Source organism: Delphinus delphis, chromosome 6, assembly GCF_949987515.2.
Source record: "Delphinus delphis chromosome 6, mDelDel1.2, whole genome shotgun sequence".
NCBI lineage: Eukaryota > Metazoa > Chordata > Mammalia > Artiodactyla > Delphinidae > Delphinus > Delphinus delphis.
Window position 1 is genome coordinate 76,007,588 of NC_082688.1, and position 23,546 is coordinate 76,031,133.

Genomic DNA, 23,546 nt, shown 5'->3' on the forward strand with positions numbered 1-23,546 from the left:
ACAAAAAAAAAAAAAAAGAAAAAAAAAAAGAGGAAAAAAACAGAGAAAGAGATAGAGGAAAAAAAAATGAGAATTTATCTGCCCAAGGTCTATGTTCTTAGCACCAGAGTTGTAATCTGTGGGAAAAGATGGTTCAAAACCGTTCACTTTCCTCTGATTAGCAACAATCCTCCATTCAGGAAAAAAGTGGCCCATGTGGTAGATAAACCTAAACTCTTTCTTTCTGAGCCAGACCTTATCACAAATTACCACGCCTGCAAAATGTATTTGGCTACAAAACCCCTTGTGCATGCAACATATATCTCCAGACCAGTGTTCCACTGAACACACGTTAGAAAACAATCTGTTTAAATTACTCTGTTAGTTTAATGTGTTTATATGCTCTCTGTTAGGGGAAAGAAAATTCTATATAGATAAAAAACAAAGTATTATTCAAATGATTTTTAATTTGGCCATTTATGTAAATATTCAATAAATTATAGGTATATGAATTTATATACAACATTTATGCCGAGAATTATATATGAAGTGTGTACATACACTTACTTCTCTTTGTTGGAAAGGGGAAAACAGTTTGTTATTGACATTATCATCAGCAAACATTTGTTCAGAAGCAGGGCTTATCATAACACTAGTAGAAATAGGCCTGTAAAAAGAAACACTATGGGTTGTACCTCTCAAGCCTCTTTCAAGTCCATGGAAAAGCAAAATACACACATGTGCAACAAGGAAATTACACAATATTATAAAAATTCATTATATAATAGAGCAAATTTGCACCTATATATAAGGGCATAGGGATTGGAGTGTTAGTTTTAAGAACTGAAAAAGAGGATAATAATAGAACGGAAAACTCACAGGTTTTATAAAGAGGAGATCCTGGGAGAAAAACTCACCCTGACACATATTAGCAGTGTGAGCCTGGGAAAATTACTAACCTTTCTAAGTCTTCTTCTTCATCTTGAATATGTATATAATTATGTCTACACTAAAGGGCTACTAATATAAATGACCTGTATTGATCCAAAAATTCAATTTAGGGTGGTTATCGTTATTATTTTATTGCTATTGTCACTGTTGGCTTCAACAGAAAGAGACATGATAGAATCCGGTCTTGGTTATCCTTCCTTTCACACTGCTGCAGAAGAGACTTTGTAAAGATTATCTCCAGCAGTATCTTAATTTCATGCTAAATCTTATCCTTAGAATGAATAAATCTCTTCTAATGAAATGTTCCCTCTGCTCACTCAGGGATTTCCTACTGCTCAGTCCAAACCCTCCTGCACACATTTTGTCAAGCTGTTAACCCCTGGCATGAGGTTGCTCGACTTGCTGGTTACCTCCACAGTTCATCACTTCAATGCTACTTCTGTCACCACAGTGCATCCCCAAATTCCTTTCCTTTCCACCATGGGATTCCTCTGCCCCTCACTGAGGACAACCATGAGCTCCTGAGAGAAAATGAGCTGCTCTCCAGTCCTGGCTTGTTGCCAACACCCACAGTCTAATCCTAAAAGGCGCTTCTGCCAAAGCCTGGAATCCCTTAATTTGCCCTTGGTTGATATTTGCCACCTCCCACTGCAGTTTTCTAGTCTACACTGTCTTCCCTCACACCTCAGCTGATGATCTGGATTCTGCCTTTTCCTGAGAAGACTGGAGCCACTCAAAACCAATAGTCTACAAAGCACTGACCAGAAATTCATGGAATTGTCTTGGATTTAGCCCCATTCATCTCCTAGTATGGTTGTAAGATTAATCATGACAGTCTTTAAAGTATTATTTTACTATGTTAAGTATAGTTTTAATTCTAAATTTTCATTTCAAAATTAATGTCAGTCTTTCTTATAAAATACATGTAACAAAAAGAAAAGGTTAACGGCATAATTATATAGACTGCTTGATTAATGTCAGGGACCTCTAATGACAGTCTCTCTGCATGTATTATATATTAAAGTAGTATTTCCAAATTAGAGAATCATGTCAGCAGATCAGGATGATTTGTTTGCTGTGGTAAGATACAGTGGTCCCTTCATAACCACATATAAGCATCTGTGGATTCAACCAATGGTGGATGGCATTCCACCGTACTATGCCATTTTTATATAAAGGACCTTTAGCATCCACGGATTTTGTTATCCAGTGGCGGGGGGGGATGGCGGGGATGGTGTCCTGGCTTTCAATGTATTTTATTGATTCTAAAGATTATAATTTGGTAAGGAAAATCATTCTGGTGATCTTTGGTTATAAAGAAGATGCTATTTACCTCAATATCAGGGCACCCAGCAACATGATTGTAATATGACCAATAACAGACTGATAAACAGGGCATTATCTCAAAGTCACAACACTAACCATAACTCATCGACCTGTCATCATTCTAAGAAGGACCTTGCTGCTATAATTTGATTAGACCAAGATCTCTTCAAAGAACCTGAGGGAGAGAAATGCTTATATAAATAAATAATCATAATAACCATCACCACCACAACTAATACTTATTGAGTGCTTATGAGGTGTCAGGTGTTCTGCTAAGCACTTTAAAACTCATTTACTTCTGGGAACACTGGTAAAATATTCTGACATTTGGCTGAAACAAATGGATTTCTAGATAGAACTGCCACACATGTAGATTGTAAATAATAATAATAATTAGAGCAATAATAATCAAAATAATAATCAACAATAATTAGAGCAGTAGCATATTTATAATGTGTCAGATTTCTGGGTGTTTTATAGCTATGATCTCATTTAATCCTCACAATTGCACCATGGGACCCCTACTAATATCTTCATGTTTCCTATTGGGAATCAAAGCTCTGGGATGATAAATAACTTGCCCAGGATCACATAACTGCTAAGTGTCAGAGTTGGGATTCAAACCTAGCTCTTAATTAAAGCCAGTACCAGTAAATGTGACAGTATATTTACAACCACATTTTGTGATAACCTGCCTCCCCAAAATAGAAGAGGGTAGCTTGCTAGCATGGTAGTATTCCAGTGACTTCTACCCAGAGAAGTCCATACCCAACAGCATGGAAAAAGCCAAAACCTTACTTCTTTCTCCCAAGCACTTGAGATCCAGAAAAATAAAAATTCAAAATCTGTGATAGCTTGTGGAAGAGAACTATACTTCACTTATAAAAGCAATGAGACATTTAGTAAATGTTTTGCCTTTTTTTTTTCTTGTTCCTTAATGTCAGATTAAATTCTCCATACCTGTAGACCTTCGGTACTATTATATGTCATTATGTGATTTAAAAATATTTGTTACTAAATAACAGCAGTGTTTAAAACCATAAGAGGATAAGATACCCTTGATCTAACAATGGAGAGGATGAATCAAATACCAGTGGCCCCACTAACAAGAGAGAAATATTTCCAACTGTTAAAAACTCAGAAGTTACGATTTTGATCTGAAGCACAAATGTTGATCTTCATTCATTCACCCATCAGATATGTTTATTGAATTAGTATGTAGTTCTAGAATTAAAATCCTAGAGAAGAAAGACAAAGACCCTGGTATCAAGAATATTACATTTTAGTGAATCATATCTTCATTACCTTAAGTATGCATATTTAGAAAGAAATTCTTCGGTTTTTCCCAGACTATAAGAGCACTTCTCTGAAAAACAGATGACTCAATCATACAAAATGTACTGAATCTGGTGTACTAATGGGGAGCCATGTGACAATGGTAACGTTCAATAAGATAATTGGCGTGAAAGTGATGCTGTGAGTTCGGAGTTTCCTGCAGCAGAGGCGTTAATGCGCCCCGGCTCATTAAAGGGCTGTGAGAGAGAAGGTTGGGTTGAAGTTCATTTTCATTCATTTTGTGTCTTCTTCAGGCTCCCTTTCCCAGTTATTTTCCATAGCTTTAAAGTGTTCCCTATTATTCTGACCAAATGTGCACTGTGATGGAAAGGACGTGATACTTTCAGCAGAATTACTTAATTAGGTTTAAGTAAGCGGTCTGTGCCAAGTAGGGTAGGTTTGCTGTCTAGCCATAAAAATGTGTCTGTCACGCATGCTGCGTTCCCAAGGAGTGAAACAGAGTGATTGATGTGATGATAAAACGATGAAGGGAAGCATAAAGCCTGAGAGATAAAAGTCTCAAAAGGGAAATAAAGTAGGGTAGCAGCTGCCCCCATCTTAATTGAAGCATAAATTTCAGGAACAGGATCTGAGGCTTAATTTCAAGCGCATATTGGCAGAGAGTTTAGCGCGCACGTGTGTGTGTGTGTGTGTGTGTGTGTGTACCCTTGTGTGTGATGAAAACCATGTAAGTTAAATTCTTTTCATCCTTTGTATGAAGAGTTTTCAAACCATTTCTAAAACAGGAAAAAGTTGCAAATATAGAGGTTTATGGAGTATCACTGAGAGGCATTCATTTCAGCATTTAACACAGATCAACAGAATCAACGAAGGGCAGGCACTGTTCTAGGCACTGGTGATACAAAAAACTCTGAACCACACATTGCTGCACTCATGGAGCTCAGTGTTTTTAGTTTATCTTTTCTCTCTGCGCATACCTTCCATGCCTGCTCTTCCACCCTATGCCAGAATCATTTTCTTATAGATTAGATTACATCACTTTCATATTTATAACCATGATAGCTGTGCATGAAAAACACGACAGTCCAGCCCTGACCTGTATGCCCCACCTCTTTTTGCATTCCTCCCTACACTCCAGTATCCAGGTTTCCATTCTCCAAGCATAACATTTATTTTTACACCATGGTGACTTTGCCATATTGTGCCCTGAGCCTACAATGCCTTCACACCCATTTCCTATCGATTAAAATTCTCCCCACATTGTAGCTGTGCAGCTGAAATGCCTCTTAAGCCTTAAAGACCTTTTAATACTCCTGTCGCTTTTAACAATCCTTCATTTAGGTTTCTAGAGAATTTTGCTTGAAACACATCATTAAACTTTTTAGTTCATTTTGCCTGGAGTGAGCTGTCTGGTGTCTGTTTTACTTTGTGAGTGTGAACTATTTGAGGATGGGGCAGGGAGGGTTGCTACTTTGTTTCTGGCCACATACTGCTTTACATGTGGTTGACATTCAAAATTTGTTTGGAGAGCAAGTAAACATGTAGCCAAAAGTATTTAAGATTCATATGAGTCTTTTCATGATGGAAACAGCTACCTCACTAAGTTCTCAAAGTTTTATTTTCAGAAGACCTCAGAATAAGAATAGTGGCATAGTAAGCTGGGACAAAGTGAGAGAGTAGTATTAGCTAGTGGGAAGCAGCTGCATAGCACAGGGAGATCAACTCGGTGCTTTGTGACCACCTAGAGCGGTGGGGTTGGGCGGTGGGGTAGGGAGGGCGGGAGGGAGACACAAGACGGAGGGGATACGGGGATATATGTATACATACAGCTGATTCACTTTGTTATACAGCAGAAACTAACACAATGTTGTAAAGCAATTATACTCCAATAAAGATGTTAAAAACAACAACAACAACAGAATAGTGGCACAGGTGAAAATGCCCACACTCTCTGCAGAGAGTAAAGGACACATTGGCTAAACAGGTGCAACTTAAATGTTTTTCATTAACCACCCTGGAAACTACAAATCCCATTACAGGGGGCATGCGATTATCAGAAGTGCTTTGAAAAATCTCACCTTTTATATCCTGTCTTTATAGCTTAATATTGCTTCCATGTACAAGCATACAGTAATGTTATCTTGAGCTAGGCAAACTTTTACTTTAAAAATGCTTTAAGAAAGAAAAAATGCTTTTAGGCTAAGAAGCAGTGCAAATTTTTATTATTTTGTCACAAACTTCTGAGAACAGAATTCAGAAATCCTGACGTTCCTTTAACTTTATGGAGAAGCTGACATGCGTCACCATAAAAATTCAGCTGTCATTCTTACAACAGAGAACAAAAGTGAATTTCAAACTAATGTAAGTATAAAACTATAATGTATACATTTTCTGTTCATTTTAAAAGAGTCAACCTTTAACTGGGAAAATATATGAATTCATTGTCAAATCTTTTATGTCCAGAGGGCCCTTCTAAAGTGTATGTTTTTATATAGAACAGTGGAATTTACTATCTCTGTACACCCTAAGCAACAGGATTCACTTTAAAAGACTCTGTGAAGAGAAGTTATGTTTCTTTACGATCCTTGGATCAAAAGTATTGTATACTTTTTTTCTACATTGATGACATACCGTCCAAAAAGATAAAGTATTCTAAAGAATAAAAACACTTATCTCACAAATGGAGAAGAGCTTTTCCTTTGTGACAAGATAAATAATTACTAATGATTACATTAACACATAATTATTTACCTTAAAATACATATAATTTTATCTCTCCCCTTTTTTGTCTTTCTTCTTTCTAAGTCTGATGTTTTAACATGCAACCCAATTCTGGTGAAAATATTGAAATAAGCATAGTCAGGATGAAATTTATTTTGGACCCAGAGATTAAGACTTAAAAGCTTAAGAATATGGAAGTCTGTCACGAAGCATTCTTGCTATAATTATTTGTTAGATACCAATGCAATGAAGCATGGAACTAGGTTGAACTTTATCCCACAAATTCATCCTGCATGTTGATGTCTCTTTTATTTATAGACTTGCAGAACTCTTCCAAATGTGGGTAACCCAATTTGCCACAAAACAGGACAAACAATTATCCACTAACTCAGTTCATTAAATAAGGATTTCTTCCATGAGTTTGGTGATCTATACTATCTGTAACAAATTCAAAATTCATGACTAATTTGAGTTTCATACTCTCAGGATATCATCTTATAGACAAATAAGTTATTAGGGGATTGGGAAGGGATATTTATTAAACTTTAAAAAATCAATATTTTCAAGTACTTTCAAAGTTCTCATTTATAACCAAATAATTATCTTAGGGTATAATTTATTAACTGAGTTCCATTTTCTTTATCTTCAGAAAATAAAAGAGCTGTGTTTGTTTTAAAAAATAAAGAGTTCAAGTGACTTAGAATAATCTCTGTTGTTTTCTAAATGATTAAATTTTAGTTATATTTTCTGTTTCTATAATTGAACTTAAAGAAAATCTTGCTTTGAGATTCATAAAATTTTGATGTAAGAGCTTTGATGGTCTTAAAATCAGAAGACAAGAATAACTTGTCGTTTCCCCAGGTAATTGTTGATAACAAATTTAAATTATGTTATAGAGGAAGAAGAGAGTTAAAGAGAAAGATAATAAGATCTGACCAAACTATGGATAATAGTTGAAAAGAGCTTCCAGAATGAAATACAAAAGTCTCAAAGAGAATAGTTGAATAAGAGTATGTGTAACATTTTAAATTCCAGGAGCCACAATGGACTATGTCATTGTGCTACCATTTTAAATAATACTTAGATGAACAGGATTTAGAATGATAAATACTTTCAAAGAAATAAAAGACAAAATAATGGTTTACCTTCTAAATTGGAACAACCTTGAAACATATATATAAGTTCATATGCTATGAACTGATACTCAGATTTCTATATCATGTAAAATATAAATATTTAAAGGCAACACTTTCCCTACTTAACTTTCCAAAAGTACAACTACTTATTTCATTATAGTTCAGACTAGTTCCTTAAAGAGGAAATCTCCTTAGCTTGCAATTTTGGGCTATCGCACTAAACTATCACCCATAGTATCTCGTGTCTTCTTTACGTGTATCATAAAATAACTTCCCTCTCCTCTCGAGAAAAAGGGACTCAATTATTACTATATCCGTTCTCCTGAATCCAAGGGAGCACCATTCTGCAACAGCCTGTTCGGTGGACTTCGAAAGCAAACAGAAAAGCTATACATTATTCAATCCATCTTGGCAGCACACTAAAGCCCTTAGAAATGCCCAAACGAATGATAAATGATCAGATGTCTCCCTCAAATCTTACCTGGTTTACTCTTTTTAAAAATCCAACCCTTGCTGTCTACCATGCAAAGCTCTTGGCCACTGGGTGAAATCCAAACTGGGTAGTTGATCATGATAATTCCAACATGTCATGGGCAGTAGCATCTCTCAGAGTCCCACAAGTCAACTCCTTGAAATGAACCTGCAACAAACAAGGTATTTCTTCATTTTAACTGAGAAACAGTGAACCATCTCCTAGGTCCAGGAGGCATCACTACTTAATCAATAAGGGAATCATAAAGGAGTGTGTGAGGGGCAATAGATGCCTCTCAAGGTGCTGATAAACATTAAAGCCAGAAGACTGAAGTTTATGTGCTACAGAGGCTCCTCTTCATGTTATTATTGATCTGTTTAAGCTGTCAGTGATATTATTGATATTAAAAAATCACACATTTTATAGTGTATACCCCTTCTCCTTCATGTAGGTGACCACTTGGAGTACTCAAGTATTTTTCTGACTCTATCCATGATATTCTCAGGGTAACTGGGAAATGAGGACAAAACTCATCAGCAGCTAGAAGAAAATCCACATGATGGTCTAGATCAAGGACAGTTTCCTTTGTGAGTTCTGACATTCCACTCAGTGGCAACATTACCAGTATAAGAACTGAAACACATCTGTATGATAGCGTGTGAGAAACACCTTTGAGGGCCATATATGATGGGCTTCAAATCCAGCAGCCACCATTATCTAAATCAAAATACAGACCATAAGACAGTAACCAAAATGAACATGTTGTAGCCAGAGTCTGTACACAAACAAATGACCAGAACCAAGGAACGTAATTAGATAACTAATATTGGGGCAATCTACCACATATTTAATGCTTCAACTATTTATATTCATAGGAGTAAATATGGTGTTTAAACTTCATAAGCATATTTAACTTCCATTCAAGGAGAAAAAAACCCATGCATAATCAACAACTCTTATTAATCGCACTGATACCTGCCACGCAAATAACTTTGTTCAATAGAAATTTAGAAAGATACTGATGGACAGATTTGCTTATTGGTCTTCCCAGGGTAGCCTTAAATAATGACTAGATTTTTTAGCTACAACAACCATATTTAGTTATGCATATACAAGAAAAATAAATATTATTATTTTCTAAGTGGTGCAACATAAATGGCTGAGAGATTATTCTAAGTCTATAGGGGGACTCATGTGAGTGATTATATGCTGCAGAGTCATGGACACAGGTGCAAAGACTGCTTTAACAAGCCACAGAATGACATATTCTCATGCTCCTGTGATTAGAACCTCAAGTATTCCCAGAAGTCCATGTGGAGATTTCATTAAAAGACACAGTAGTGAGATATCCTTTTGTGCCATTTCAGCAAGAATGGTAAGACAGTAAGGGGCTGAAGTCAAACGCATACCTCAGAATAAAATGCAACACTTCAAAATAAGTCCTTAAAAAAAAGACATGTATACCTAGACAACAAATAACCATTGTGCAATTCAAAACTCAAGTGTTGTGTTGATGCTATTAGTGTCACACATAAATACACACACACACACACACACACACACACACACAATGGCTGAAATTTTCTAATCTATTGATCCAAGCTCTGGTATTTATTAAGCTAAAATCTTAGTCAACTTTTGGATGCAAATGTTTCTATTCATGCCCTAAATTATTTTCCTTCTTTTCTTCTTTGAGGATACTCTGAAAATTATCAAATCAATTATTTTATAAAACAAATCTGTTTCCATGAGTAGTAATCCTTTTTGTCTCTTGGTGGCCAGGCAGGGTATTAGAAGAAGTAATTAGTAGACTAAAGAAGTAATTTAGTAGACTAAATGACAGGGAAGTGGAAATTAAACATAATCTCCAAGCTACAGAACTGACTTTGACTTTGAAGTGAGGAATTTTTGAAAGCTACTTGTTTTGGAAGGCCCCATTTGTGAACTAGTGTGACTTCTAATACTTCAGTTCTGCCACTTACTGTAAAAGAGTGAAACTAAGTAAATCGGGATAACTATTTGCTTTCTAAAATGGCTTTATTTCATTATACAGAAACGATGCTATTGATCCCTTCTTTGAATGGGTAGGTTTTCTGTGTGTGTGTGTGTGTGTGTGTGTGTGTGTGTGTGTCTGTGTGTGTGTGTGTGTGTGTGTTTTAAGTAGTGAATAAAAAGGTTTTCCACTGAACTCTGATTCATCCAATAACACACTTATTCATTCCACAAATTTTAATTGAGTACCTCAGTTGTGCCAGATATGGGATTAGGTGCTCAAATACATAATGAAAATGCACGTATTCTCCCCATAAAAGTCTACTATTTATTCTATTCTGATTTGTTGACATACACTGGTAACCAAGAAAGGTAGCAACATTAGACCAAATTAAAATAACCGGACTTATTTTATATCCCACCCACTATATGACCAGACAAGGGATTTTATGAAGTTTGCCAGTGAGCAAAGCATTACAGACCAAGGGTAAGCTACAATATGAAAGGACTGATATACCCAGTCAACTCACGTACAGTTTGTACTGGAAGTGATGGTTTTGTGTCACTCTTAAGCCCACTAACTGAGTCATGATGGCTCCAAAAAAATCCAACCAGTTAGGTTCTGATAGTACATTGATATTTCCGGCCTCCAACACAGAGTCAGTGCCTCCCACATGGGTGTATTAGGCATTGCAGTACAGTTCTGTGTGGTCTACACAAGTTAAGAGATTTTGGTGGGGGCATTATTATACAACAAGTTGCTTCACATAACTCTTGTATTATTATTCCCTTTATTTTCTCAAAGAGGATATATAAAATTAAATGCATGTATTCTCTTTAAAGAGAAGTTCATGAGGTGTTCATAAGAAGTACGAATTCCACAACATTGGTTTGAATCTTTATTCTAAGACCAGTTTTTAGAATGAAAAAAAAATGCTTGAAAGTTTTGCACTTCCCTTCCCCTGTCTGAAGATACGATCTTGAATAAGGACATGAAAACAAAAGACACAGATTATACTTCTCAAAATACTCCTACAAATTAAGTAAAAAGTTAAGAAATATTTACTAAAATCAATATGGTTTCCAAATGGTTTAATTTTCTCCTATTTTCTCATCTTTTATTTTTTGAGTCTCTGCTTATTACTGAAACAAATAGTCTGAAAACAAGTCTTATAAAAAATAAATGTTTTTCTTATTTTTGAGAAATTTGTATTCTTTTAAGAAGAATTTTAAATTGTGTAGATTAAATTTTGTATAATTTATACCTCAACAATGTTGATTTAAATTTTTTAAATGCATTTTGACCGTGTTCAAAGAGGTTCTAGATAGGGGCATGGGATACAGAACCTATTGATAAAATACTGTTGTATGTGAATCTAAAACAAAACAAAACCAAAATAAAATTTTTAAAAAGTAGAAGAAATTCAAACATTCACAGACCCTGTTTCCTTGTTTCTTGGTCTGGCCTTTAGTGCTCTGTAATTGAATTTTGGTCTTCTTTGTCTTTCTTTATGCACACTTCTACTGCCCTTTTGGTTTATCTTATTGCTTCGAAGAAAGCTTTCCAAAGGATCCCCTTAGCACCTAGCACTCATTTCTTAGGATATTGATTTGTACTTGTTGATATGATGCTCTTTAAACTTTATCTCATGGATGTGCTTCATGTTCCCCGTGGACGCACGTTGCAAAGCCCTCCAGGTAGCCAACAAAACCATACGAGCACTCAGCATTCTATGAGATCAGTGCATTTGCTAAATGATTGCTTAGCACACTCTGCAAGCTTTGTATCTAAGTTGCTCCTTTTCCCGCACAAACCTCAAGAATACGAACATCAGGAATGTAGGAATAGGTAGGTTATCAGTGGTCAAAGTTATGAGGCTTTCTGCCTTAGACGTTTGAAATCTGTCCCCTCTTATCATTGATACTGGAAAAGGAAAGGTGTCACCATTTTTTAGTCACAGAATTATCGCTTCTAACTTCTTTTTTTTTTTCTTCATTTAGTCAGATGTAAAAATCACAGGTTATTTCCCAGCAGGCAAGAGTCATCAACAAAAATCATTACTACCTCTATGTGCCTGCTGCTATCTGTTTTATATGTAGTTTCTCATTTAATTGTCTCAAATACCATGTGAAATAAGTATTATAATAATATCCACTTTATGGTGATGAAAACAAAGATTTTAAATTACTGCCCAAGGACATAGAGCCTTTGAAAAAGAGAGCTAAGATGTGCAGCTAATTGATAGTGCCGTACTATCAATTCTAAATTCTTGTAAATTGAATATGAGAGATTTGCTCAACCTACAGATGAAACTCTGAGTCTCCAGGAAATGAAGTGACATCCCAGAGGTCATAAGATCACAGCAGGTCTGGGTGAGCACCTAAACTCATGATGCTCCTATCTTTCTGATACACTACTCTCTTACCCAGCTTACTCTACATGGTGTCTAAACAACTTTATCGATTTTCAATTCACTTGTTCTTAAAGAATCATGTTTTGGGTAGGTTTTATTTTAGAAAGAAGTTACCAAAGGCAACAAACAAAATAACAGGATTTCTGAGTACTCAATTTTAAAGGAGCTTAATTTTCTGAAAGCAACAGATTGACATATTTCTCTCTCTCTTTTGAGCCAGTTTTTTCCAATGAAAAAAATATAGACACAAGGAGAAGACTGCATTGATAGATTGGGACAAAAAGTGTATGATTAGATTAAAATATAAATAGCACATTGGTGTTTTGCTGATGCCCATTTGGTATGTTTTGCTACGTTATTAGTAATTACAAGCTTAAGATAATATTCTAAGATATTCATTTAATGCTTTCATTTCAGAAACCCAGCAGAAAGCCCCCTAAGTGACATAAAACAAAATCTAGGGCAATTCAATCAACATCTGAGAAACCAGTGCCTGACACTCAAACACAAACAATTATCCATGTCTGCTCAAAGATGCCTAATTCTGAATTTAATTATGATCTAGAAAATGCCAACTGAAATAGTCCATATTCTTGCTTGCTTTTTTAATGAGGGATTCAGTCAGTTACATTCCCCAATTCTCCACACAAACTTGTCTCCATTCTTTTTCACTCCTTTCCGTTTTCTCCTTTCTCTGGTCCCTTCCTTCCCCTTTCCTCCTTTCCCATTCCTTCATTGTCTTTTCTTCCTTCCTTTCTTCCTTCCATACTTCCTTCGATCTTCCCTTCTTTTCCCTCCTTTTTGACTTTTCATCTCAACAGACTTTTAAGCATCTATTAAGTTCTATATAATGTGCTGGGCTCTGAGGATAAGGCAAGTACAAAGATTCAGTTCCTGCCCAGGTATTGCTCAGAGTCTAGTACAGTGGACAGAGAAGTAAACCAATGTATTACAGAAGAGGGGTAGGGGTCCAACCTGCATTGACTTCTCCAGAATTTGTCAGCCTTGAGTAGAAAAACTGTGCATAATTTGACTAGTTGGCTTGGCCTGGTCAAATGAGAACTTACAAACATAACTGAAAGTTCCCAAATACCTCACTCTTTAGAAAGTGATCCTTTAAATGTTCAGAATTTACAAACAAATGCCTCAGGGTCAGCCACATCACTCAAATGTGAATACGGCTTGGTTGACTATAACCAGAAGCCAAAGGGACAGTTAATGGTGAAGTGAAGAAAGCAAGCTTAGCCTTAGGGCGTTACAAACATTTTAAACACTACTTTTGCCAAACAGAACAAGTTTGTGGACTGGTTTTGGTCGTTGGCCACCAGTCCGAGATCCTGCTTTACAACTATTGAAGAGTCACCACCCACTGCTGTCTAGATGTGGATCCGATTCCCCTACCTCTTGGCAAAATCCATGGTGGGTAAAAAACCTCTCAAGAAATCTTTCTAGTGGAGAAAAAAAGCCCTTTGGACTAGCTCATCAAAATCACCAAAAAGTATGTTTAATACTGCGGCTTCTTGAGCACCACTCCAGAATGAATAAACTCCATTTTTGGAGTGAGACTGGAACTTCTACAAATGACAGTTCCCTAGATTACACTTAGACACACTAACGTTTAAGAATCACTCTTCTAAAACAAAGCCTATTTTTGTTGTTTTTCAATACTTTCCCACAGGTTTTAATTTATAACATTTATTTCTCTTTAATTTCAAATAAATTAGCCTATTTTGGAAAAAATATTCTTCCATGAATTGCATAAATTGAGAAATTCCCTTTAATGACCAGTACTTTCCCTTCAGATATTTAAGAACTTATTTTAAAGTTCAATACATACATGATCTTCATCACTCTTCTTATTTAATATAACTGATTTTTTTATAACAAAAAAGACTTCCTAAAGATAGAGAGAAACCATTCTGGGCAGCTGGAATCATTGCAAATAGTACAGATCAGTCATAATAAGAAAGGAGAAATCAAATTCTCTTTGGTGTAAGGCAGCACTGTACCTAGAATGGGAAACAAGAAATGAAGGGAGCACGGTGGGCTCATCACAAGTTCCATTCCATGAAGGAGAAGCTTATGTCTCAATACGTGACCACCCTCAATATCAGTCCACACATGGCAGGAGTCTGATAGCAATTACACTTCCTGATGGGTTGCAGTGAGCGTGCTTGAGATTCTACAGCTCCTTTCAGAGGGGTGGTGGTGTTAGGGTGTTTCAGGAGTTAGCGAGCATTTGAGAAAGAAGGGTTAGGAAATTAACAAGTATGTGGCAAGTAACCACTGTTAATTAGCGTGTTGTGCTGGATGCTTTACATACACATTCTCATTTAATTGTTACAGCAAACCTGGGAGACAGATGTGATTATTTCTACTTGGCGACTGAGAAGACCTAGAGTCAGAGAGGATAAATAGCTTGCCTAGGGTCAACAAGCCAAGAGGGAGAAGCAGAATTTAAACCTCTGACTTCTTAGTTGCATCGGCCAGACTTTTTCTAACATAATAAATACTCCGTAGGTTGTTTGTCCTATCAATTTGCTTTTTTTTTTCTTCACTTCAAGAATAGACCCAGGTCAACCATTTCTCTCTTCTATTTCTAAACCTTTCCCTCTTCTAACCACTACATTCCAATTTTCCCCAACATCGGGTATATAGAGATAAAATACGAGAGAGAAAATGTCATGTTTGTTTGTTTGTTTTTGGCTGTCCAGAAGTGAAAGCAATTAGGTCTCTGATTTTTATTAGAAAAGTAGGACGGAGCTTGAATATTGCATTATTCTTGCATGTTGCATCATTAACATAAGGATAATCTTGGAGGGAAGGTAAAGCCTTCTTTCTACGGCTGCCTAGGAATGACGGGGGCTTAGATGTGACCTAAACTTGGATGCTTGAGGGAATGACAAATAAATAAATAAATAATATATGTATACACATACATATATATACATATATATACATACATTAAATATATATACATATATACACATATTATATATACATACATATATACATATATATTATATACACACATACATATATATAAAAAACAGGTGACTAAAGCACTAAGTTTTCCTGCAATGTGACCTTGTTTATTTTTCCAGCACCAAGCTTCCCAAGCTTCCTTTTTCTTGTCCATATGCCTATTTTGTATGGCCTGAATCTGCCTTCTGCTAAATTCTTTTTACGTTTAAGAGAGCCAGAGTTGTTTTCCAATACTTGTAACTAAAAATCCTGAATGACACAGAAATTTGCTTTTTAAAATTGATAGAAAATCTACTAGGACTCGCTAGGAGACTGACCCAAAGTAACATGAAGTATGTCAAAGAGAACAACAAAAAGGAAGGAAAAGCAGGAAAAAAAAATTGAAGAGAGAAACTATGGCTGAAGTGATGATGCATCTAGTAAAATTACTAAAAACAAAACCAGAAAGTCCGTTTCTAGTAAATTCCAAATCAGTGTTTTAAGGAGAATGTTGAGAATGATTTCTAGATAAATGAAATAGCCAGAACAACTTTGCAATAAAGACACATTACATTAGAAGTGATCTGCTTCACAAACAAATGGAAAATGAAATTTAAATAATACATTATAGTATCAAAAAATACAGTACTTTTCATCAAAAATTGTGTGTAGGTAGACAGAATTCTAACCCAGCCTCTTAGAGGTACCTGTCCATATAACCCCTCCCCTTTGAGTATGGGAGATACCTGTGAATATGATGGGTTATCACTTATGATTAGATTACTAGTCAGTTGCCATTGAGTTAGGCAAAAGGAAGATTATCCTGGTTGGGTCTGACCTAATCAGGTGAGCCTTTAAAAGAAGGTGAAGCTTCAGAGAGGTGCCTTCTTGCTGGCCTTAAAGGCACAGCCTCCATGAGTTCTACTGTCCAAGCAAATGAATTCTGCCAACAGTCATGTGAGCTTGAAAAAGGACTCTGAGGGTCAGAAGAGATCTCAGACATGTCTGACACCTTGATTTCTGCCTTGTGAGTTCTTAAGCAGAGAACCCAACTATACTATGCCTGGACTCCTGACCTACAGAAACTGTGAGATAATTAACGGATGTTGCTTTAAGCCATTCAATTTGTGGCAATTTTTAAAACATCAGTAGAAAACTAATACAACTCACACTGAAAAAAACAAAATATTGCTAAGAAAAATTAAAGAGAATCTAAATAGAGAGATGTACCATGTCTATGGATTAGAAAACTCAATATTTTTAAGATCTTAAGACGCTTTAAGTTGATTTATAAAGTCAACACAATACCATCATAATCCCAGCAGAATTTTAAAAAAAATAGAAATTGTGAAGCTGATTCTACAATGTATATGAAAATGCAAAGGATCTAGCCAAAGCCAAAATAAACATAGAAGGAATAAAACTAGGAAATTTACACTATTCGGCTTCAAGACTTCCTGTAAAGTCACAGGAATTAAGACGGTGGGTTACTGATACAATGCTAGACAAACAGATCAATTGAAAAGAATAGAAAATCTCAAAATGCATCCACACTTAAACCGTCAATAATTTCAACAAAGCATATAGAATAAAAATATAGACATGAGAGATACACAGCAAATTTAGGTCACTGGTTACATCAGGGGCAGGAAGCAGAAATGATTGCAAAGGAAGATTCAGCATTATCTATAAAGATTTACTTCTGACACAACAAAAATGAAAACAACAGATCTAAACCAAGTATGACAAAATGACAAAAACTGTTAAAACTGGATAGTGGTGAATATACGGGCTGTGTTTCATTATTCTTTAGATTTTCTATGTTTGTTTGAAATATTTCCTTCAAAAAATAATCTTTCCATATGACCAACCACTTCCACACTTTGAGTTCACACAAATGACCTATACTGACTTTTAAAACATTTTTTGTATCTTTCTATTTGATATCCATTCCTATATAAGATGAGAAATATGATTTCTATATATTGACTTTTAAAATAGTTTTTTTTACCTTTCTGTTTGATATCCATTCCTACATAAGAGGAGAAATATGATTATCAAAATGAGATATCTTCCCTGCGAAGTTCTGAGTTTTATCAGCATTTGTGATTCTGCACAAAAGACCTATGCCCACATGTTACCAGGAGTTGCCATACAGTGATGTTTAATGTTTATCTCACAGGGAGAAATCAGTCACTGCTTTTCTGATCTTATCCACATGGACGCTTTTTGCTTCAGATACGGCCTTTACTTGAGTGTACATTTAGATCTCTAGAGCTGTGTGAAGCAGCTGTATTTGTGGTTGGATCTGATGCACTTTAAAGATTCTTCAAACTCATATAGAGCACTTGTGACTCACAAACCTGTAACTCTGGACATCTAATCCCTTCTGGGCTTCAGACCTTTACTTCCATCCGCCTATCCTTCATGTTCCCTGGCTATTAGGTAAGCACCTCATCACAATTAAACAGGTGATTCACAATTAAACTAAGGAACTCCCTTCATGAAACCTCTCTTCCCTTTTACACTCTCTTAGGTCAATGAATGATGTTGCTACCCACACAGATGCAGAAACCAACAAAACAGGAAAGAACAGAAACAAAACAACATTAAAAAACACATAAAGCAATGGAAGTTACATTTTATTCCTCCTCCTTCCTTGCTCCCATATCTAGTCAGCACTAGGTCATGTTTACTCTGACACTTAAATATCTTGTGAATTCATCCCCTTGTCTCCTCATACTGTTAAAACAACTTCCAAGGTGGTCATCCTGCCTCTAGTCCAGCTTTCTCTAAGCAATGGTTTCTGAAATATAAATCTCACCATCATCACCAGGAGGATAAAATCAAAATTTCTTGACTCTGACATAGCATCCTTTATTTCATGAAATCTGTTCATCATCTAACATCCCCCAGTAATTTCCAAAACATCACATGCTGTCTGCCTTTGATAGGCTGCATCCTCTGATTGTGATAACTTTCCTTGCTTTATTTATCTGGCAAACCAGTTTTAACTCCAGGGTTACATCTTTGGATAAAGGTAAGAATTCCTGGTAGTACATTGTCATAGTCAATTACCAGGTTGAACCTGAATCATTTGCAAATCATTCTCTCTCCAGTAGAATGTAAGCCTCCTTGAGATCAAAGATTCTGTGCAATGTTCATCTTTAAAAAGAGCACTGAGATTGGCAGTAATAAGTACACAATAGGTAAAAGTATTGGGGGAGGAGAAGAGGGAGAGAATGGGAGTGAGAAAGAGAGAAGTATTCCCATAATTTAAAAAAAAGGAAATAACTATTATATTTAATATGATAAAAACTGAAATAGAAGAAAAATTGTTCCAAACCTGATTGGGGCAGAATAATTTGGGGGGCAGAATAATTCAGATCCAAAACTTTAGCAAATGAAATCAAACAACATATAAAAAGATACATATGCTTAGGTTAAGCTGTGATGGAACAGAAACTCGTTCGTTGATGGTGGGAATGCAAAATGGTACAGCTACTTTGAAAGGTAGTTTGGCAGTTTCTTGCAAACTAAACATAGTCTTACCGTATGATCTAGCAGCTGCTTTCTTTGTTATTTACCGAATGCAGGGAAAACTTACATTCCCACAAGAACCTGCATGTGGATATTTATAGCATCTTTATTCTTATTTGCCAAAATATGGAAGCAAGAAAGATTTTCTTCATTAGGTGTATGGCTAAATACACTGTGATACACCCATTCAATGGAATACAATTCAGCAGTAAAATGAAGTGCTACGATTCAGCACTAAAAAACAAAAACAAAACTATCAAGCATTGAAAAGACATGAAAGAGACTTAAATGCATGTTTCTATGTGAGAGAAGCCAATCTGAAGAGGTTATATACTATATGATTCCAACTGTATGGCATTCTGGAAAGGTGAAACTATAGAGAAAGTAAGAAGATCAGTGGTCACCAGGAAGGAAGGAAGGGAGGAATAGGTGGAGCACACAGCGGATTTTTAGGGCAGTGAAAGAACTCTGTCTGATTAAATAATGGTGGATACAGGTCATTATACATTTGTCCAAACTCATAGAACGTACAACATCAAGAGTGAACCCTAATGTAAACTATGGACCTTGGATGATTATGATGTGTCAATGGATGTTCATCATTTGTAACAAATGTACCACACTGATGGGGGATGTTGATGGTGATGGAGGCTATGAATATGTACAGGCAGGAGGCATATGGGAAATCTCTGTATCTTCTGCTCAACTCTGCTGTGAACCTAAAATTATTCTAAAAATAGAATACTAAAAATATATATAATGCATCAATATTAAGTGGGGTTTATCCTCAAAACTCTATACACTGACAACAAAATATCTGAAAAAGCAATAAAGAAAACAATCCCACTCACAATCACATCAAATACAACAGAAGACTTAAGACTAAATTTCTAAGTCTGAAATAAATAAATAAATGTCAAGGAGGTAAAATATCTGCACACTGAAACTTATAAGACTGATGGAAGAAACTGAAGAAGACACAAATAAATTGAAAGATATCCTGTGTTTATAGATCAGAAGAATTAGTACTATTAAAATGTACATACTACCCAAAGCTTTCTATAGATTCAATGAAATCCTTATCAAAATTCCAATGGCATTTTTCACAGAAATAGAAAAAACAATTCTAAAATTTGTATGGAACCACAAAAGGACCCAGATAGCAAAACAATTCTGAGAAAGAACAAAGCTGGAGGCATCACACTTCCTGGCTCAGACTATACTACAAAGCTAGTAATCAAAAAGGTATGGTACTGGCATAAAAACAGACACACAGACTAATGAAATGGAATAGAGAGCCTAGAAATAATCCCTCACATATACAGTTAACTAATACTGACAAGGGAGTAAAGACTACTCCATGGGGATAAGGTAGTGTCTTCAATAAATAGTGATGGGAAAACTGGATAACCACATTCAGAAAAATTAAATTGGACCTCTATCTTACACTACTCACAGAAATTAACTCAAAATGGATTAAAGATTTAATCAAACAAAAGATCTGAAACCATAAAACTCCTAGAAGAAAACAAAGGGAAAAGCTCTTTGACAGGTCTTGGTCATGATTTTTTGGATGTTACAGCAAAAGCACAAGTAAAAAAAGCCAAAATCAGTAACTGTGAGTATGTCAAACTAAAAAGCTTCTGCACAGAAAAAGAAACAATCAACAAAATGAAAATGCAAACTTCAGAATAGGAGAATATATTTGCAAACCATGTATCTGATACATATACCCAAAATGTATAAAGAACTCATACAACTCAATAACAAAAAAAAAAATCCAATTAAAATATGTCAGAGGAACTGAACAGACATTTTTCCAAAGAAGGTATGCAAATGGCCAGCAGGTACCTGAAAAGAAACTAATCATCAGAGAAATGCAAAATGAAATTATGATGAGTTATCACCTCACCCTTGTTAGTATGGCTGTCATCAAAAGACAAGTGTTGGCAAGGATGTGGATAAAAGGGAACCTCTGTGCACTGTTGGTGGAAATGTAAATTTCCACTATGGGAAACAGATGGAGGTTCCTAAAAAATTAAAAATAGAACTACCATATGTTCCAGAGATCCTACTTCTGGGTGTATATTCAAAGGAAGTGAAATTACAATCTTGTAGAGATATCTGCAGTCTCATGTTCATTGCAGCTTTATTCACAATAGCCATGCTATGGAAACAGCCTAAGTGTACGTCAACAGATAAATGGATAAAGAAGATGTGATATGATAAAGAAGGAAATCTTTCCATTTGTGACTACACTGATGGACCCTGAGGGAATTATGCTAAGTGAAATAAGTCAGAGAAAGACAAATACTGTATAATATCACTTATATTTGTAATCTAAAAAAGCCAAACTCACAGAAACAGAAAAAACAGAATTATGGTTACCAGAGGCTGGAGGTTGGCGGGGGATGCAGATATGTTGGTCAAAAGGTATAAATTTCCCGGTGAATAAGTTCTGGAGATATAATGCATAGCATTATGATTACAGTTAATGATACTATACTATATACTTAAAAGTCACCAAGAGAGTAGATCTAAAAGTTCTCATCACAGAAAGGAAATGGAGCTTATGTGATATGATGGAGGCATTAGCTAAGGCTATGGTGGTAAACATTTTGTAATATATAACTGTATCAAATCGACACTGTACACCTTAAACTTACACAATGTTATATGTCAATTATACATCAATAAAGCTGGAAAAAATTGGTTTAGATTTGGAAAGCAATACATATAATCATATTAACCATACTAACAAACTAAAAAATAAAATTATATGATCATTTCATTACACAAAGAAAAAAGCATTTGACAAAATCCAACACCTATTCCTGATTAAAAACAAAACAAAACAAAACTTCAAGCAAGCTGCAATAGAAGGTAATTTCTACAACTGATGCAAGACACTACAATAACCTACATAACATTATACTTAATGGTGAAAGACAGCTTTCCCCTTAACCTAAGGAAAAAGCAAGGATGTTAATTCCCACCACTTCCATTCAACATTGTAGTGCAAGTTCGATCTAGCCAGTTCAATAATGCAAGGCATAAAGACATCCAAATTGGAAAGGAGAAAGTAAAACTATCTTTATTTGCAGATAACATGATTGTCTATGTAAAAAGTCCATTGGACCCACACAAAAAGTACTAGAACTGCTTAATGTGTCAGTTTAACAAGGTTATAGAATGCGAGAACTACATATAAACATTCATTGTAATTCTATATCCTAGCAACAAAACGCTAGGCACTGAAATTTACAAAAAAACCCTTCAATACACGAAATTACATGAAATAAAGATAAAATTACTTTGAAATTATGTGAAATACATGGGAATAAATCTTGAACAAAAGATGTATAATATCTGAAAACTGCAAAAATTGCTGAGAGAAATTAAAGAGGACCTAAATAAATGTAGACATATATAGTTTTCATGGGTCAGAAACATTATTATTAAGAAATTAATTGCCTTAATGGGTGGAGTCAAGATGGCAGTGTGCGAAGACGTGGAGATAGTGGTTCTCCACAACTAAGGAGCCTGCTGGCTGCTGGTAGGGGACTCTGATGTCCAAGGAGACAGGAGGAACCCCAAAGTGAACCAGCAGCTTGCGGAATCTTGGTTCATGAGCCCGGAATCAGGCCAAAGCTCCTGCAGTGGGAGCTCCAAGTCCGAACCACTGGATTAACAGAGAACCTCAGACCCCAGGGAATATTTATCAGAGTGAGGTGTCACAGAGTTCCTCATCTCAGCACCAAGACCCACCTCTACCTAATAGCCTACAAACTCCAGTGTTGGAAGCTTCAGGCCAAACAATCAATAAGACATAACATAATCCCACTCATTAAAAAAAAAAAAAAAAAAAGGCAGCAAAAAAATATGTCACAGATGAAGGAGGAAGGTAAAAACGTACAAGAGCAAATAAATGAAGAGGAAATAGGCAATCTAACTGAAAAAGAATTCAGAGTAATGATAGTAAAGATGATCCAGAATTTCGGAAACAGAATGGAGGCATGGATTGAGAAAATACAAGAAATATTTAACAAAGATCTAGAAGAACTAAAGAACAAACAAACAGAGATGAACAACATAATAACTGAAATGAAAAACACACAAAAAGGAATCAGTAACAGAATAACTGAGGCAGAAGAACAAATAAGTGATCTGGAAGACAAAATGGTGGAAATAACTGCCGAGGACCAGAATAGAGAAAAAAGGATGAAAACAATTGAAGATAATCTCAGAGACCTCTGGAACAACACTAAATGCAACAATATTTGAATTATGATTGAATTATGATTGAATTATTGATACAAAAACAAGACCCATATATGTGCTGTCTACAAGAGACCCACTTCAGACCTAGGGACACATACAGACTGAAAGTGAGGGGATGGAAAAAGATATTCCATGCAAATGGAAATCAAAAGAAAGCTGGAGTAGCAATACATTTATCAGATAAAATAGACTTTAAATACATTTATCAGATAAAATAGACTTTAAAATAAAGACTGTTACAAGAGATAAGGAGTAGCAATACATTTATCAGATAAAATAGACTTTAAAATAAAGACTGTTACAAGAGATAAGGAGGGACACTACATAATGATCGAAGGATCAATCCAAGAAGAAGATATAACAATTATAAATGTTTATGCACCCAACATAGGAGCACCTCAATACATAAAGCAAATGCTAACAACCATGAAAGGAGAGATCGACAGTAACACAATAGTTGGGGACTTGAACACT

The 23,546-nt window shown here is 35.5% G+C and overlaps 1 long non-coding RNA gene across 1 annotated transcript in view; it reads right to left on the reverse strand.

Annotated features, from left to right (window-relative positions):
• Positions 1–7,926: 7,926 nt before the first annotated feature.
• The window catches only part of LOC132426695 (uncharacterized), a 366,621-nt gene continuing 351,001 nt past the window's right edge, over positions 7,927–23,546 (reverse strand). Inside the window, exon 4 of the long non-coding RNA XR_009519754.1 lies at positions 7,927–8,049. This is a non-coding gene — a long non-coding RNA (uncharacterized lncRNA). The remainder of the gene's footprint in view (positions 8,050–23,546) is intronic.